We start from the raw sequence: 16624 nt of genomic DNA on the forward strand, positions 1-16624 counted from the left end.
TCTCCCTTTCTCTGTCTCTCTCTGTCTCTCTCCCTCCCTCTCTCTCTGTCTCTCCTTCCCTCTCTCTCTGTCTCTCTCTCTCCCTCCCTCTCTCTCTCTCGCTGTCTCTCTCTGTCTCTCCCTCTCTCACCCCCCCTTTCTCTCTCTGTCTCTCTTTCTGTCTCTCTGTCTCTCTCTGTCTCTCTCTCTCTGTCTCTCTCTCTGTCTCTCTCTGTCTCTCTGTCTCTCACTGTCTCTGTCTCTCTGTCTCTCTCTCTCTGTCTCTCTCTCTCTCTCTCTCTGTCTCTGTCTCTCTGTCTCTCTCTCTCTCTCTCTCTCTCTCTCTCTCTCTCTCTCTCTCTCTCACACACACACACACACACACACACACACACACACACTTTCTTTTCCCCCTACAAGGGTGGTGGTTCAGTATTGCATTTTCACCCTGATTGCAGACATATCGGGCGGCTGCTGCTGCCACTGCTCAAAATAACCCAGATGCGCTTGGAACAGAAAGCCCAGCCAACAGCTAAGATTCCTCCGTTCGCTCATTCTTCTCTCCTCTCTTTTCTGCAGACTCTTGAATTGGACTAAACCTTAAACCTTTGCAGTTCAAGACCTTCGGAGAGGGCTAAATAAACAATTTCTCCATGTGAGAAGGCACCGGCTCCTACTTCCTCTGCATTACAGCAACAACTATCCAAAAACCTCAGCTGTCTGGTAGGTGACATTTTGGTTGTTTAGTCTGCTTGTAATACGTTCATAACTGACATTCTTGAAAAACTTATTTAGAGTAAAACAAACAAACAAACAAAATCTCGGGCTGCCAGCGTTGGTTTTGGGTTTGGGGTTGTTGTTGTTTTTTTTTAGTTAAATATTCCATTCTAGCATTTGTAGAAAACCTATGTATGTTTCTAATGATCAGTTACATCCTCACTTGAGACATCGTCTCCTTAGTCTTAACCTGTAATACTAACCTGCTTAGATCTCGGAGTAAGGGTGGGAAATTCCCAATTTAGAAACTTGACTAGGAGACCAGTAACCAGACTTCTCAGACAGTATCATTTTGTTGTTTAGACTGCTTATTTTTAACCTTCCAAGGGCATTGAAACAAAGTTAAAGGAATCAAGCACCTGAGTCAAAGAGGTCTTTATATAATTATTCCCCAGTGACAATGAAAGCATTATATTAGGATCTATTTCACTCTTGTATTACTATTTTGTTTGTTACTGGCGTAATTTAGATCTCCCCCCCCCAGCCCCCTTTATTCTCTCTCTCTCCTTTCTCCTAGTATAACTTAAGGGATGCTATCACTTTAAATTGGATTCACCTGATCTGCACATCTGTCCTGAGGTATATTTGTCTACAAGTCCCTCTGATATATAATCTCATGATTTTTCAGATGTCACTCTAACTTCTCTCTCTCTCCCCCACGTACCCTCCCCACTATATACTTGTGCTTTGGCATTTTGCAAAGTTGTTTGATCTCCAGACTTGAATTCAAACACATTTTCTTTGATGGTGGTTGTTGCCTTCCATCACTCTAGTTAGGACTAGCTTAAGCAGTTGTGATTTATTTGATAGCATTTCCTTTATCTGAATCACTTTGTTTTTTTTTAAATAAATTTTATTTATGTTTAATTATTGGTAGCAAAACTAAACAGCTCAAAAAAAGGTGGGGGGAGTAACTTCTTTGCAGGGATCCACAACTGTATAGATCTTTAGCATAACCAGCTGCTACATCTTACTGTAGATTTTTTTGAAACAGGGAGTAGATGAGTATACAGAAAGCTTCTCTCTTGATCACTTACTTTGGACTGCAGGCTTGCCTTAATTGCTGTGTGCTCTGTTCTCTATGCCCTAGTGCCTACCACAGAGCTGACTATTCTAACTTGGGCATTGAAACTCTTGGAATTGAAGGTTTATTTCAAAAGCTTTTGTGGGTATCACAGGCCACATGTCAAAAGAAAATGTATACTTTAATGGACAGTGATGTTTTATGAAAAAATTGTCTTTTCTTGGTGAAACTTTTTGGTCTGTATAGGAAATGTATAGTTACATTTCCAGGATATAATAGAGACCAAAAGGGAGGGACAATATGTAATTTAGAGTAGGCAGAATGATGTTTCTGAGAAATGTGTTTTTAATGTTCTTTTAAAAAAATTTTCATCTTAAAGTATACTTGTTTAAGCATACTTTACCAAGGTGGGCTCTTCTCTGTTCTTCAAAGACTCAAATTTTATGTCTTCTTTAAGATTAAAACCAGTCAACTTTTTTGTAGCCAAAAGTCTTTAACTATTTGGGGATGGGGTGGTCTGCTGCCTTGTAGGTGACTGTAGCCACACTCCCACCCTTGACTGACGGCTGTCCATCAGCTGATGTTTGTTCCTTAGTATGGGACCGGCCTCCTTACTCATCAGTTTTTGAAGGAGGCAGAGCTAAATGAAACTTTTGAGAAATAAAATGTTATTTAGCAGATTAAATCTGGATGGAATTTGGTTTTGGATATTCTGCATTATCAATCAGAAAGACAAGTGATGGTCAATATTTCTGGTTTTATCTCCCCTGAATGTTTGGTTTTTGTCCACTCCTTTTTCACTTGCAAGATTACATTGTAAGGAAAATTTTAATCCATGTTTTTCTGGAAAATTTGAAACCTTACAGGGTCTCCTTCCATCTGTTATTTTGATGTTGTTCTTTAAAGTAGGAGATTTTAACCTTTTCATCTCTAGCATATCTATCCCACCCCTCCTTCACACTTTATTTCCAATTTGGTGACTCACTCTTTAAAATAACTCTGCTTCACTCCCACCTTCCCCATACTTTTGCAACAGCTTCAACAACCACCTTGCTGGAGGGTATAAAGCCTCCCCCTCCACGACTTTCCCCCAACTCTAATTCTAGAACCAGGGATCAAATCCATTCTGCCTTTATTCTTGGAAGGGATATGCCAATATCCTATGACCCCACTTACTACCTTTGCAACTCTTCAGACCAAATTGCCTTTCCTCAGCCACCTGTCCCGCTTATGAGTTGTTCTTCCTATTAGGACATAAATTCCTTGAGGGCAGGGGCCATCTTTGCTTCCTTGTTCGTGTCCCAAGTATTTAGCATGGTGCTTGACAAATAGTAAATGCTTAGCAATGCTTTCTCATTCATTCACTTATTTTAGTCTAAGAACTGGGCAGCATCCTTTGGCCATAGTAAGTGTATTTGGATTGTAAAAGGCTTCAGTCACATCCCAAAGTCCAGTGACCCAAGGACAGATGGACTATGAACGTGGCAAAGAGCCAGTCCTTCACCACATGAGCTATTTTTCTTCTGCTGTTCCTCCTTCCTTACTCCTTCATTTTAATTTGAGACATTGGATTGTTTGAATGCAGAACGTGAAAGGAAACATAGCCAAGGCCACTGGGTTTCACACAGGTTCCACATGAAAGCAATATTTTACTCAGCCTGACTCGAAACTTGGCTTCTGTCTCCCAAAAGTTTCATGAATGTCAGTGAGTCTGGATCTGAAACACAATCCTGAACTAGGTGACTTTTGGCTAGTTTGAGACTTCTTATGCAAGAGCAGATTTGTGTAACAGGTAAATGCCTTGCTTTTACACTTTCTCCTTTAATTTGATGTATCTGTGCTTCAAAAAATATAAAATCCCTTAGTCCTTAGATGGTTTTTTGTTTGTTTGGGTTTGTTTTTTTTTCACAGCCAGGTCGAAGCCCAGTATTAATATTTATAGCTGAGCTCTCCTTAAACCCCAACCAGTAAGAGCTCACATTTAAAAGGCTAACACAGCCTGAGCCATAGTGGTGTGAACATGTTGGTAAAATTCAGTGGAAGGAAGGAAGTCCCAAGGGAGCAATGGAATGCCTTTCTTTGCTTAAATATACCTCTAAGCTCACAAGGAACAAACAGTAACATTTTGTCCAGGTCTCTCCCTTTGACAGTATGCCTTTTGTTCATTCTCCAAAGGTGGTGTCAAATATATGGGTGGAAAAATAATAAACTTCCAGATTTTTTCCCCTGTGCTTAACTGATATACTCCTAGGGAACATTGTAAGTATTGAATGGTTCTGTACTGTTACTTATAACCTAATGTATTCAAAAATAAAAGAGTACTCACTGTGGATAGTGTTCCTTCAGTAAACTTTGGCGATCTGTAGCCAATGCCTATGTCAACATTCAAACGAGGAAGGGAGGACCTGTAAGTTTAGCAAATTCTCTGATTGAAGCAAAAATATAATCATAATTACCATCTGAGAATTTCTCTCCCAATCCCCACTTACCCGCCCCCCCCAATCATGTAACTGTCTCTTGACTGCGCATTGAGCTATTTTTTTCCCCTGTTTCTGTCCCTCATGAGAAGAACAAATGACTGCACCAAGATAATTAAGATTACAGGAATAGTCAATAATCCCTATGGACGAATTGAGCAAAAGGGAGTTCTAAAATAACTGAGACTGATTCCCAGTGAGACAGTCGTTGTTTTTCTTTGTAAAATATTTATACATCAGGAATTGAAAATGAGAAATCACACCTCAGCAGTGGGATGAAATGGGGTAGGGGGAGAAGGAGGTTTGGGAAGGCAACAGAGAAAGATCCATGGCATGGGAGAATTAAGTTTGGGAGAAGAAAATCTATAAATCCTAATTTTGATCTCACAAAAGGCTAAGCCACTTGATATGATATTAAATCCAGGATCTTCCACACGTATGGTAGTAATACAATTAGATCCCTGAAATTATTGCTGAGTTAAGTGAACACCACAGTTATATTTTTTCTTAATAAAACATAACTTTATTTAAAAAATCAATTTTTTGAGCAAGTGATACATAAGACCCTTTTGGGAATCCAGAAAAGCTAAAAAGCATTGTATGAGGGAGAATGTGTAGAGTCAATTATTCAGTTATTTACTTACTGCTAACTTCTTATCAAAATGTCTTGACTTTAGTATCTCAAGTAATCATCATTCTTTAAATTTAAAAAAAAGTTGTTCCAGAGAAGATTAAAATCATATAAAGTACTTCAAAGGTGTTATTTTAAAAGTTTTAAATTTTTGAAATAAATATAACCCAGTGACGCCTAATCATTCAACATCCTTAATGGGTTCCACGGGAGAAGTATTGGCTGTGGGATCAGATGACCTGTGTTTACTCATATTTCTATAGTACATACTATGTGCTGGACACAGTGCCAATAAGCACTTTACAAATATCTTATTTGATCCTTTCAAGGTAGGTACTATTATTGTTCCTATCTTTTATTTTATTTTATTTTTTGCTTTTTGAAGGGCAGTTGGGATTAAGTGACTTGCCCAAGATCACATGGCTAGTTTTGTGTGAAGTGTCTGAGGCCGGATTTGAACTCAGGTCCTCCTGACTCCAGGGTCAATGCTCTATTGACTGCACCACCTAGCCATCCCATATTGTTCCTATCTTACAGTTGAGGAAACTGAAGCAAATAAGTTAGGTGATATGCCCAGGGTCAGTTCCTTCATCTATAAAATGAGGGGCATTAAGATCCCTTCCAGTTCTAAATGTGTTTCTGTGGAATACAAAGTAATATAAGGGGTGATAAGTACAGCATGTGGATAATGCAAAAAGATTTGGTTGCTAAAAATGGCAGTGGAGAACCAAAATGTAATGTCTGAATGTGGGGATGCTTCTCTGGGTTGTAGCAAAAATTTGTTTGGTCTCAAAGTGACATAATTCATTATAGAAGAGAAATCATCCTCACTTGGTCTTTGTTTCTCACCTGAAATTTGGAGATCTAATGCTACTTCTACTTAATTGAGGTTAATAGCATGAGAATAACTTTTTTTTGCTGTTGTGTCAAACTCTTCATTGACCCCATTGGAGGTTTTCTTGTCAAAGATACCAGAGTGGTTTTCCATTCCTTCAGCTTCTCATTTTACAGATGAGGAAACTGAGGCAAACAGGATTAAGTGACTTGCCCAAGGCCACACAGGTAGTGTCTGAGGCCAGAATTGCTCTCAGGAAGAATAGTCTTGACTGGAGACTTGGCACTCTATCCACCATGCCATCTAGCTGCCCAAGAATAACTATACCTCTAGATGGATATGGAGGTTACAGCTCTCCTCAAAAGAACATGGTTTTTATTTAATCCTGTGGCAGAGAGCTAAACATTGCCTTAAAATCCAAATTAGTGAAACTTTGAGGGCACAGTCTCTGAATGAAAGATAGTATCAAAATCATTTCATAGACATTCAAGGTCAGGCCATCTAGTGACTTTGGTCTCTATTTGTCCAAAACTCTTGGGCTGTCCCAAACTGGGTAGAATAAACCCCCTAGATACCCAAGGGAAGAATTGTTCCCCCTTTCATAGAGCAAATCCACTCTCTCCACTACCATTCCTGTCCCTGGGGGAAGGAGGGAGTGACAGTCCCTAATGATTCTCTAAATCACTTTTATGCCCATGAAGAAGTGTTGGAACCAATCAATAACACATGTGGGCTGGCTGCTAAAGTCAGAAGCTGGCAGGACTGGAGAAGGATGCTCTTTCCTCTCTGCTTGGAGAGATTTCATTTCCCGGCCTGATGGTTAGAACCAGTTTCCTTTGCCCTAAGATGAACACAACATAGATTTAGAACTTTTTTTAGATGAGAAAACTGAAGAAGGTCTGAAAGGGTTAAGTCATTTCCCCAAACCCGCATAATAAAGTGGCTGATTCAGGATTCAAACCTAGCTCCTCACGCTCCAAATACAGTGTGTGTGTGTATGTGTATCTGTGTGTGTGTTTTCACTCTTATGTTCTCTGCTTTGTGTGAAGTCAGCCTCCCTGCTTTCCCTCTAACTTGCATCTACCTCTTCTCTAAAGGATCGCTCACACTGGCCCCTTTTCCCGTCCCCCCCAATATAGAAATAGCAGGATGTGATTTAGTCAAAGAGGTCCCAAGACAGTTGTCTGAGAGGTGTTGATGAGATGCATACACATTAGAAGTCATGGCCCACAGCCCACTGAGTTATGAAAATATTTGCATATGCATTTCGGCTGAACATGGGTTTAGTAAACGGTGAATAATTTACATCAGAGGACAAATAAAATGAACCTGAGAGGTGCCTAGAAGGTAGAACAATAACTCCTTTTTAAGGCCTTGAATGTGACCTTTCAAGGCCTCATTTTCTCATTTTTGGTAATGTTTCTCTTTGGGGAATTTTCTGTAGTGGGAAAATAAGATACAAATTGGTTTGTGTAGGGTTAATTTGTTTTCCTTGTCTGAAATTTGTAATGTTAGTGTCTAAATAACAAACTGGCCTACCCGTGTTCCAGACTTTTCTTACTTCCCCTTCTTCAAGAGGAAATAAACTTAGATGTGATCAAATGTCAGTGTAATAAAGTTGCTAGATTTTGTTTGGTTGTGTTGCTGAAAGATTTCAAGTAAAAATAAAAAAAAAAACTAGATTGGATTCTTGGATAAAAACGGAAATATTTTGGATCATCACAAAACAAGTTGGCCTTTGGTTTCCTTGTGTTTAAAAGGTGGAAACCAGGCTAGATGGATTGTTGAAGTCTCCTGTCTTCGTAGCTGCTCCTAAAACCGGACTGGGGTAGGGCAAGCATCTTGAAGCAAGAGGCTGAGAAAAAATACCAGGGGCAGTTGAACAAAACTCAACAACTAAATAAACATTTACCAGGAGTCTGTTTTGTGCAATCTGCTGTACTCCTTCTCCTGAAGACTGTTGTGCCTTGCCTGCTTCTCCTCTTTTTACTGTTAATGACCTGGATTGAAGGCAAGCCATTGTTCAGCACAGTCAGCAAACCAACCATCTGCTGACCCAAAGAACAAGTCAGCCTGCCTTTGTGGGTCTGTTTCTCTCCCTCTCCTCCTCCTGATGACCATGTAGTATAGTTGAGGGCCTGGAATTGGAGACTGAAGACCATATGGATAATCAGTACTCTGATAGGACCTAGGTGATGTAGGATAAGGCCAAGATTTTTTGGGCTTCAGTTTTCTCACCTATGAAATTAGGGGCTTGGACCAAAATATCTTCCAACTCTTCATTGTAAGAACCATCTGGTAGTTATGAGCCTTGACTTGGAGCACTGATAAGTAAGTCTCTTGCCTGTTATTGTTGATAGAGGAGGAAGCCTGTTTTAACCAAAATAAAACTTACAGAAAAAGGAAGAGATAAATGGCTTCACTAGATAAAGTTGTCTTCTCTGGATCAGCTTTTTGACAGTGCCACTGACAATGACTATTGAATTATGATGGTTTCTTTTCATGATTTTGGGGCTCCAAAAAGGATCATAAGCAATATTGAAATAATGCCCTTATTAGTGCAAGTTCCATAGGGTTTTCAAATTCATAAAAATGAGAATTTATTAACCTCAATTTGTGAAGATTTTGATCTGATTTTGTATTTTAAAAAACCCTAAATATTTGAATAGGGCTAGGATAAGTACCCAGGCTTTGGAATCCTTTCATTTGTGAAAACAAATTGAAATAGACTGGATATCTCTTCATGAGTTTTACAAGAGACAGGCACATTGAGCCAGAATGATACTTTTTTGCCTATCATAATATATTTTATGTTCCCTTCCTTCCCTCACATACCCCACTTGCCTTCAAAAGTAAATTCTGACTTGGAACATCAAATGACAGGTAAATATTATATGTTATTAATATCAACAGGTAGTCTCACATAGAACAGAGGCTTTAAGATGATTTTTTAAAAGCCCTCCCTATATTCCCAGTATTTCTGTTGTATACTGGACTCATTCATGTCTGTGTTCAAGATTCTGAGGGCTTTTCCCACCCAGAAATGTTCCTAGATTGTGTCTTGCCTTCTTCCTTCAAAGGTTCATTTTCTTGGGGGTGAACAACTATTGCAGCATTTCAAAGATCATGCTATATAGCTATTCTCTGTCTTACTCTTTAGCTCAGTATGAGTTGATTCAGACTTTTGTGGCTCCAGGGTGGTGGTTACTACTTATATGTAGTCAAAGATGCAAGTGGTTGAAAGTCAAGACCGCCTCCCCCCCCTCCCCCTTTTGTTTTTTACTCCTTCACAGTTGGTCTGATACATAGTCTGAACATTAGCACAAGTACCTCTGTTCTCTCCCTACTCCCTCCCTGCCTCATTCAGAGGTAGAACTGGGAAGATTTTAACTCAAAGGAGCTTAAATAAAGTATTCCTTGCATGTATTACTATGTTTCCATGAAAAGATGTGTAAATATACTGAAAAGTCACAATAAAAAAGCAAATGACTAAAAAGAATGGCCTTTTAACTCCTTTATGGAAATAATAGGAATAACATGAAACTTCAATAATTATGATGCAGCCAAATTCCAAATGAAAACAATGGTGAAGAAGAAGAAAGGATTTTCGACCACTGAGACATTATTTCTTTTATCTATGGAAAGAATTTCATTAGATAAACACTTATATTTTTGTCCATCAACCAATTTTTAAAAATTAAATAATTTATAAAACATTACCTAGAAGTTCATTTCCAAAAACATCTTTATAAGATTTGAAGTATATTGGATTGTCTCTTCCCTTCCTAAAAAGAACATAACTAGTTGAAGTTCAGGAATCCAGACACCCCTCACACCTACCTTCCAAATTGGATTTGTGTCTTGTCCCTACCCTGGAAGGCCCTTCACCTATTCAGACCTCGAACTCTAGCTATCCCTCCAGGTCCAGGTGAAGTTCTCCTCCCCTCCTCATTCCAAGTTTGGATTTTGTTAATGGTGCCCTCCTCTAAATACCTCTAAAACCAGAATAATGTACAAAACAGTTCAGTACTGTTCATTTGTATGAGATCTTATAATTGGAAATCTGCTTATTCTATATCCCCAAATGTATTTTAAGCTACTTGGGAGTAGGGATCTTTGTCTTATGAACCTTTTATATCCTGCTATAGTGCTAAGCCATGAGAAGGTATTCAGTAAGTAATTGAGAGTCTGTCATGGAGGTAGCATATTTCTATTTCTTGATGCTGTCTTTCTTCCTTAGTGAAGACAAATGAACTCAGAGTACTTGTAAGTTCACATCAGTACTGTCAAATAAATAATCAACCGACCAAATAAATCAATCCACTTGAAATAGAAGGAATATAGAGTCTTGCCACAATGAGAAGCAATGGTTTACCCAAAGTCATACTCATGCAATGATAGATACAGATTCTGAGGGTGATCAGAATAATGTCCTTACAAAGGAGGAATGATTCTTTTTACTTGTGGTATGAAATATTCTTCATAACTCAGTGTAGAGGTGGCAGAAATTATTCACTTTTTCTGTAAAAATGGTAGAACCCAAAGAGACCTCATTAGGGCCTTTGATGAAAGTCCTTCTTAGAACATAAGTGACTCACTCAAGGTCACAAAGTAAGTGGGAAATCCAAGACTTGAAATCAGATCCTTTAATTCCTAGTAAAGCAGATTTTAATACAATTCAACAAGTAGTTATTAAATGCCTGTTGTAGTTAGAGCCAGAGTTCTTAAGAAGGAGTCTGAAAATAAATTTCAGATTCCAGTAGATTCAGAATCCAATAGATTTCAGACTCTAATAGATTCAGAATCCAATAATTTAGATAGAAATTATGTTTTATTCCAATATCATTAGCTTCCTTTGTAAGGCGGTATGCTTTATTTTAGGTATTTAAAATGTTATCTTGAAAAGAGCTTCATAGACCTCACCAGACTTCCAAAAAGAGACTGGGTCAATGGCACGTAAAAGGTTGTCTGTAACATGCTAAAGCATTGGGGATACCAAAAAGACAAAAGACACCCCTGTACTCTAGGACCTTACAGTTTAACGGGAGAGACAATATGCAAACAGTTCTTTACGAATGAGCTATATAAAGGATAAATGGGAAATAAGCAACAAAGGAAAGACATTAGAATTAAGTGTGTGTGTGTGTGTGTGTGTGTGTGTGTGTGTGTGTGTGTGTGTGTGTGTATGAGAGAGAGGAAATGCTCCCTTTAGAAGGTAGTATTTTAGCTGGAACTTGAAGGAAGGTAAGAGGCAGAGATGAGGAGGGAGAGCATTCCAGGCATGGGGAAAAGCCAGTGAAAATATTCAGTTGGGAGAGAAGCCCCAAAGGGGCCAAGGTCACTGAGTCACAGAGCACATGGGTCTGTACCCTCCAGCTTCGAGGGTAGAAAGGGGAGGTAAGAGGTGGTCCCTTCCCCTCATGTGATTTACAGTCTAGTAGAAGAGTGAATTCAAAAGATGCAGCAGGGGTGCAGGGAAAGATAATCAGTTCTTCTTGACTACTGCACAAGCATAGCAAGCATCCATGTCTTGCCTCCTTCCTTAGTCATTACAGATCAGCAAAGATGGGTCATATCAAGCACAGGATGTGAAAGCAGAGCATAGTGTGCAGAAGACAAGTAGCTTTGGACTTTTAAAGATTAAAAACACAGTGCCCGAAGAACTACAGGAGCCAATTAAGCTGAGTTTTTAGGCTAGGGTCGATGAGTTTGTTGTTTTAATATGTTGATAACAATATTTCAATATTATTGATTTCCTTTGAAATTCTATGCATTTTATGTGATTAAGTTATCATTATGAGAAATGAGTCCATAGGCTTTGTCAGACTGAGAAAGGGATCCATGCCCTCCCCGAAAAAGGTTAATAAGAACTGCTGCCCTAGAGGATGATGGGGCTTGGCCCAATGGATGGGGCCAATGGGGATGGTCCAATGTCCCCCCAAAGCAGGGGACAAAGATCTCATTTCTACTTGATGACCCTTGGGCACTTTGTACCACCTGTTTTCTGCATCAGAAGTGGAGGTTGATGGTATTTTAAAACTTTTACCTCATTGCAATTGATATGTCCCAGGACTGCTGATTAGGAGGAGAAAAAGCCTGGAAAGGCCTGATTGCATAAAATGCAGAGGTGTGCATTCAGTTTCAAAGCCCATAAATCTGATGATGAAAGTATTTTTTAAAAATAAAAAGTTTAAAGTCAGGTAAACTCAGCTTCTCCTGACAGCAATTTCAAATTCCGTTCTTCTTAATGCATCAATCCACAGATATGCTAGGATTGTAAAATACTTCTCCATTTTCACTTGGCACCACATTGAATTAATCCTAATTTCCTTCCTTTCTGGTCTGCATTTGATTGTTATTCTCAAATTGACAGGCAGAGCTGAGCTATGGTACTCAATTCATTAAGTGAATTTTTTTAAAGGATAGAAGTTTTTTTTTTTTTTTTGTAGTACAGTTGAGAGGTCACTGGTTCATTGAAGCATCACTAAATTTAAGTCGAATGGAATTTCATTCAGTTGCTATGACCTCGAAGATGAAATCCTCAACATCACACGTCAGCAATCCTTCAGTATTCCTTTCATTAGACATCCCTGTTTCTCGTGCATCTTAAGGACCTAGGCTGTATAAAGAAATGGCCCCTAGCTTTGGAATTTAGTGAGATTATCACAGAGGTCAGACACCAAGGGTGGGAAGCATGAGGGGCACTATGGGGTAACTGATCAGATAACCTCTGCCTCTTGTCAGCAGATGAGTATGGAGGTGATTTCTCTTTAAGAAGATAAATTAAGTACTTCTGAGAACACTCATTTGTTAAATGGATTGATGGGGCAGCTTCTGTATACTGGGTAGTATATAATTACGGGGAACATGCAATCTGACCCATTAATAGGCTCAGACTTCCCATTGATTGTAGGGATATCACAGGACTTTTTTTGTGAGAAGTCTTTTGAAGGGGTAGGGTTTCTTAAATACTCAACGTGGGCCAAATATGGCTTTGGAGAAACACTGTTTTGTGAGCCCTGGGCAAAGATTTTAAAAATAAACATTCAGGAAGCTGAACAGGAGCACATTGTAAGAACATTTCACTGTATAAAGGCATTACTGAGCCTCAACCATGTATCTGACTGCTTGGACATATTTTTAGTTATTTGCTTTGGGGTGCCTAGGGAATGAGTGTAAGAAAATGAAAAAAAAAACCTTCTCTCTCAGACTTTGAAATGCATTTCAAAGTAATATATAATTTCATCGTAAAAGAGATAAATTTGCTTTACTGACCTGTACAAATATTTTGGAATCTTGCATTGGTGGCAAGTAGTTTGCTAGAAGTTGTAGCCAATCATTTTTATTATTTAGTTCTGGGAATAATTTGAAATAATGTGCCCTGTGTTTCAGGTAGTACTGCTTTTTCCCTGGGTATTCATTCTTGATCTTGTTGGAGGTACAGGAGGTAAGGAGGAGAGAGAGGATGAGTCTAGAAGGGAGGAAGAATAGCTTAATTGAAAGACCCCTGGATTTGGAGCCAGAGGACATGAGTTCAAATCCTGACTCTGCTCTTGAAGGGATATGTTATACTAACCTGTATACCTTGGACAAGTTACCTACCTTACCTTGCTAGGTCTCCATTTCCAAATGTTTAGAGATACTCAAAGATCCTAAATCTTTGATCTTATGTTATATTTCACTTAGAAGTCAGTTTCCATCAATACTACCACCCACAGCACTTGACCATCTCATGCAAGTTTGCCCAGTTCCCTCCTGCCAACTCAAGATAGATTTAGAGTATCAATCAATTAAGCATTTATTAAGTTCCTATGAAGTACCCCAATTTTCTCCTGCTACCCCCAGACAGATTGAGAATAGCAATTAACTAAGAATTTATTAAGGGTCTAAGTGCCCCAGTTCCCTCCTGCCTCTTCTAGACAGATTCAGAGTATCAATCATTTGGGGATTTTTTTAAGCACCTGTTATGCATCAGGCATGGTGCTAGATGCTAGTGAAGGACACAAAAACAGTAGGACTCTATTTTCTTGGGACCAAAAAGGACAGGAGCTACTTCTCCTTGCCCAGTGCCTGATCCAGATGCAGGAGCACCAGACATGTCAGAGCTGGGCATCCTTGGAGGTTGTCTTTTTAATTCAGTAAGCACACAAGGCCTTCATTCTCCAGAGCTTCCTGGGATACTTCAAAATGGCAAATAAGATCACGGGATCCTGGATCTAGGGGCCTCAGAGGCAATCTAGCCCAATCCCCTCATTTCACAGGTGAGAAAAGGAGGCCTGGATAGACCAGATGATTTCCCCAAATGGCACAGGTCCTAAGTGAAAAGGGACAGAATTTGAACCCTGCTCCTTCCAATGCTGGTTGGCAAATACCAGGCCTAACTGCTTCCAGGCAGGGGCAGTGGTCCAGTTGCACCACCTGCAAGGCTGCTTCTAGGCCTTTTCATGCCTGAACCCCCGCCAAAGCCACTGGCAGTTGCTTATTGGTGGGTGTAACCACAGCTGAGCCAAGTGGAAGTCTATTTACATCTAGTCGCATGCCTGCACTCAAGTCCCTGACTCCTCTGTTTTGGAGATGCCCCTGATGTCAGCTGGGCAAAGTCCTAAGCCACTGACAGTCTTCTAACACAGCTGCAGCCACAGCTTAGTAAACATAGGCCTGATGAGAATTCTTTCCTTTCTTCCATGGCCTCTGATTCATATCCTTGTATATTTAATGGAGAGACAGTAACGTGTTTGGGGTTTCATTTTTTTTTTAAGTATTTTAGGCAGCTCAAAATAACATCTTCACCCAACTAAAGAGGAAGAGTATTATTTTTTTTCTAAATCTCACATTCCCCACCCCTCACCCCCAACTCAGCTTGCAATTGGGGGCAGCAGCTCAGTGCCTACTGCCCCCTTTCTCTTCCATGGATCAGTCACAATATCAAACTCTGTTGTATTCCAGGACAGATATAGTTACTACATTTTTGTTCATGTTCCACATGATTCCTCCTCTGTAATTCAATAGCCTTTTAGCTACAACTATGGCTATGGGAGATGACAGAGAAGTTAGAGGGAGGACAGTGGAACCAGAAAGACCTGGGGGTTTTAAGTCATTCTCTCACATGAGACGTATGGTTATAAGCAAATTGCTTAATAATCCAAGCAGCTCTCAAGGATATAAATTACAGATCATTTGTCAAATGATAGAAGGTTTTTCCACACTAAAGTTTCCATATGTTAATGAACTAGCAGGTTGGGACCCCACCCCCAAAAAAAGATGTGTGGGGAAAATTTCCATGTTAACAATATATTTATGTACTTAATAGTATTTTATTTTTTCCAATTACACGTAAAAAAATTTTCAATCATTTTTATAAGATTTTGAGTTCCAAATTTTTCTCTTTCCCTTTCTTCCTCCCTCCCCAAGAAAGCATGCAATCTGACATAGGTTATACATGTACAATCATGTTAAACATATTTCCACATTAGTCATGTGAAAGAAGAAAGAACAAAAGGGAAGAAAAAAGAAAAGAAAAAAAAACAAAGAAAAATGGAAATAGTATGTGTCGATCTTCATTCAGATTCCATAGTTCTCTCTCTGGATGTGGATAGCATTTTCCATCATGAGTCTTCGGAATTGTCTTGGATCATTGTGTTGCTGAGAAGAGCTAGATCTATCAAAGTTGGTCATTGCACAATGTTGCTGTTACTGTGTACAACATTCTCCTGGTTCTGCTCACTTCACTCAGCATCAGTTCATGTAAGTCTTTCCAAGTTTTCCTGAAATCCATCTGCTCATCATTTCTCATAGCACAGTCGTATTCCATTATATTCATATACCACAACTTGTTCAGTCATTCGCCAATCGATGGTCACCCCTTAATTTCCAATTCTTTGCAATCACAAAAAGAGCTGCTGTAAATGTTTTTGTACACGTGGGTCCTTTTCCCTTTTTTGTGATCTCTTGGGGATATGGTGATATTGTTGGATAAAAGTTTTATAGCCCTTTGGGCATATCTCCAAATTGCTCTCTGGTATGGTTGGAACAGTTCACAACTCCACCATGTGTTAATAATACTAACAAGGATATGACCCTCATAACCAAATGAAAGAGAAGCAGTGAACATCCTAATTTATCAAACACTAATTATGTGGTTAGCCTGATGGGCAATATACCTACTTATAAGACTTAGGGCCCTGCTCTCATGCAGCTTACAATGCAGGAGATAATACCACAAGGAAAGAAATGAGTGCCTATTGAATAATACAAATAATATAACACAGTGCTGTGTATATTTGAAGGAACGAGAGCTCATGGTGAGAGTGGTTAGGAAAGTCCTTCAGGAATATTGCCTTTGACTTGGATCTTGAAAGATGGTTGTGAATTCGAGAGGGAGTGTGTGCGTGTCTACTTTATAATATTTCTTTGTGGAAAGAACACTTTATAAACTGTCAGTCATCATGGAAATATGTTTTAGTCAACAATTTTATATTATCTGCTATTTCCTCAGTGTCAATATGTCTTCCATTATTATAAACTGAGATGCCTTAGTAGTTTAATAAGTTCCTGTAATCCTCAACCCCACTCACACACATGTACACACACATGTGCACATTCATATATAAATACCTATTGGTAACTTCCTGGGAAGGAATCACCCTGTACTTGCCCAAAGTAGTCCTCAGGTTTACAAGCCCACCCTTGGAAGGTTTTCCACATCATGTTAGAATTTCCCTGGGCTTTCCTCCCACTTTGAGAAGCACAAGACCATAGACTTCTAGGGTCATAGAGTTGCAGCTGGAAGGCCATCAATTTCATTTTGCAGATAAAAAATCTGAAGCCCAGAGAGGTTAAGCCAGGGTCATCTCCTCAGAAAAAATGAGTCATTAGAGTTGGACTACAGAGGAGGAAATGTG

The 16624-nt window shown here is 39.3% G+C and overlaps 1 protein-coding gene across 5 annotated transcripts in view; it reads left to right on the plus strand.

The window, feature by feature from the left end:
* SORBS2 (sorbin and SH3 domain containing 2) overlaps positions 1 to 16624 on the plus strand; it is a 276947-nt gene that overhangs the window by 45494 nt on the left and 214829 nt on the right. For all 5 annotated transcript variants that reach the window (XM_069095777.1, XM_069095723.1, XM_069095743.1 and 2 more), the window contains exon 2: positions 559 to 702. The gene's annotated coding sequence lies outside the window, so the exon portion shown is untranslated. The remainder of the gene's footprint in view (positions 1 to 558; positions 703 to 16624) is intronic.

Source organism: Petaurus breviceps, unplaced genomic scaffold (assembly GCF_028583685.1).
Source record: "Petaurus breviceps papuanus isolate PSGF00001 unplaced genomic scaffold, PetGlider_PUasm1.0 126, whole genome shotgun sequence".
Taxonomy (NCBI): domain Eukaryota; kingdom Metazoa; phylum Chordata; class Mammalia; order Diprotodontia; family Petauridae; genus Petaurus; species Petaurus breviceps.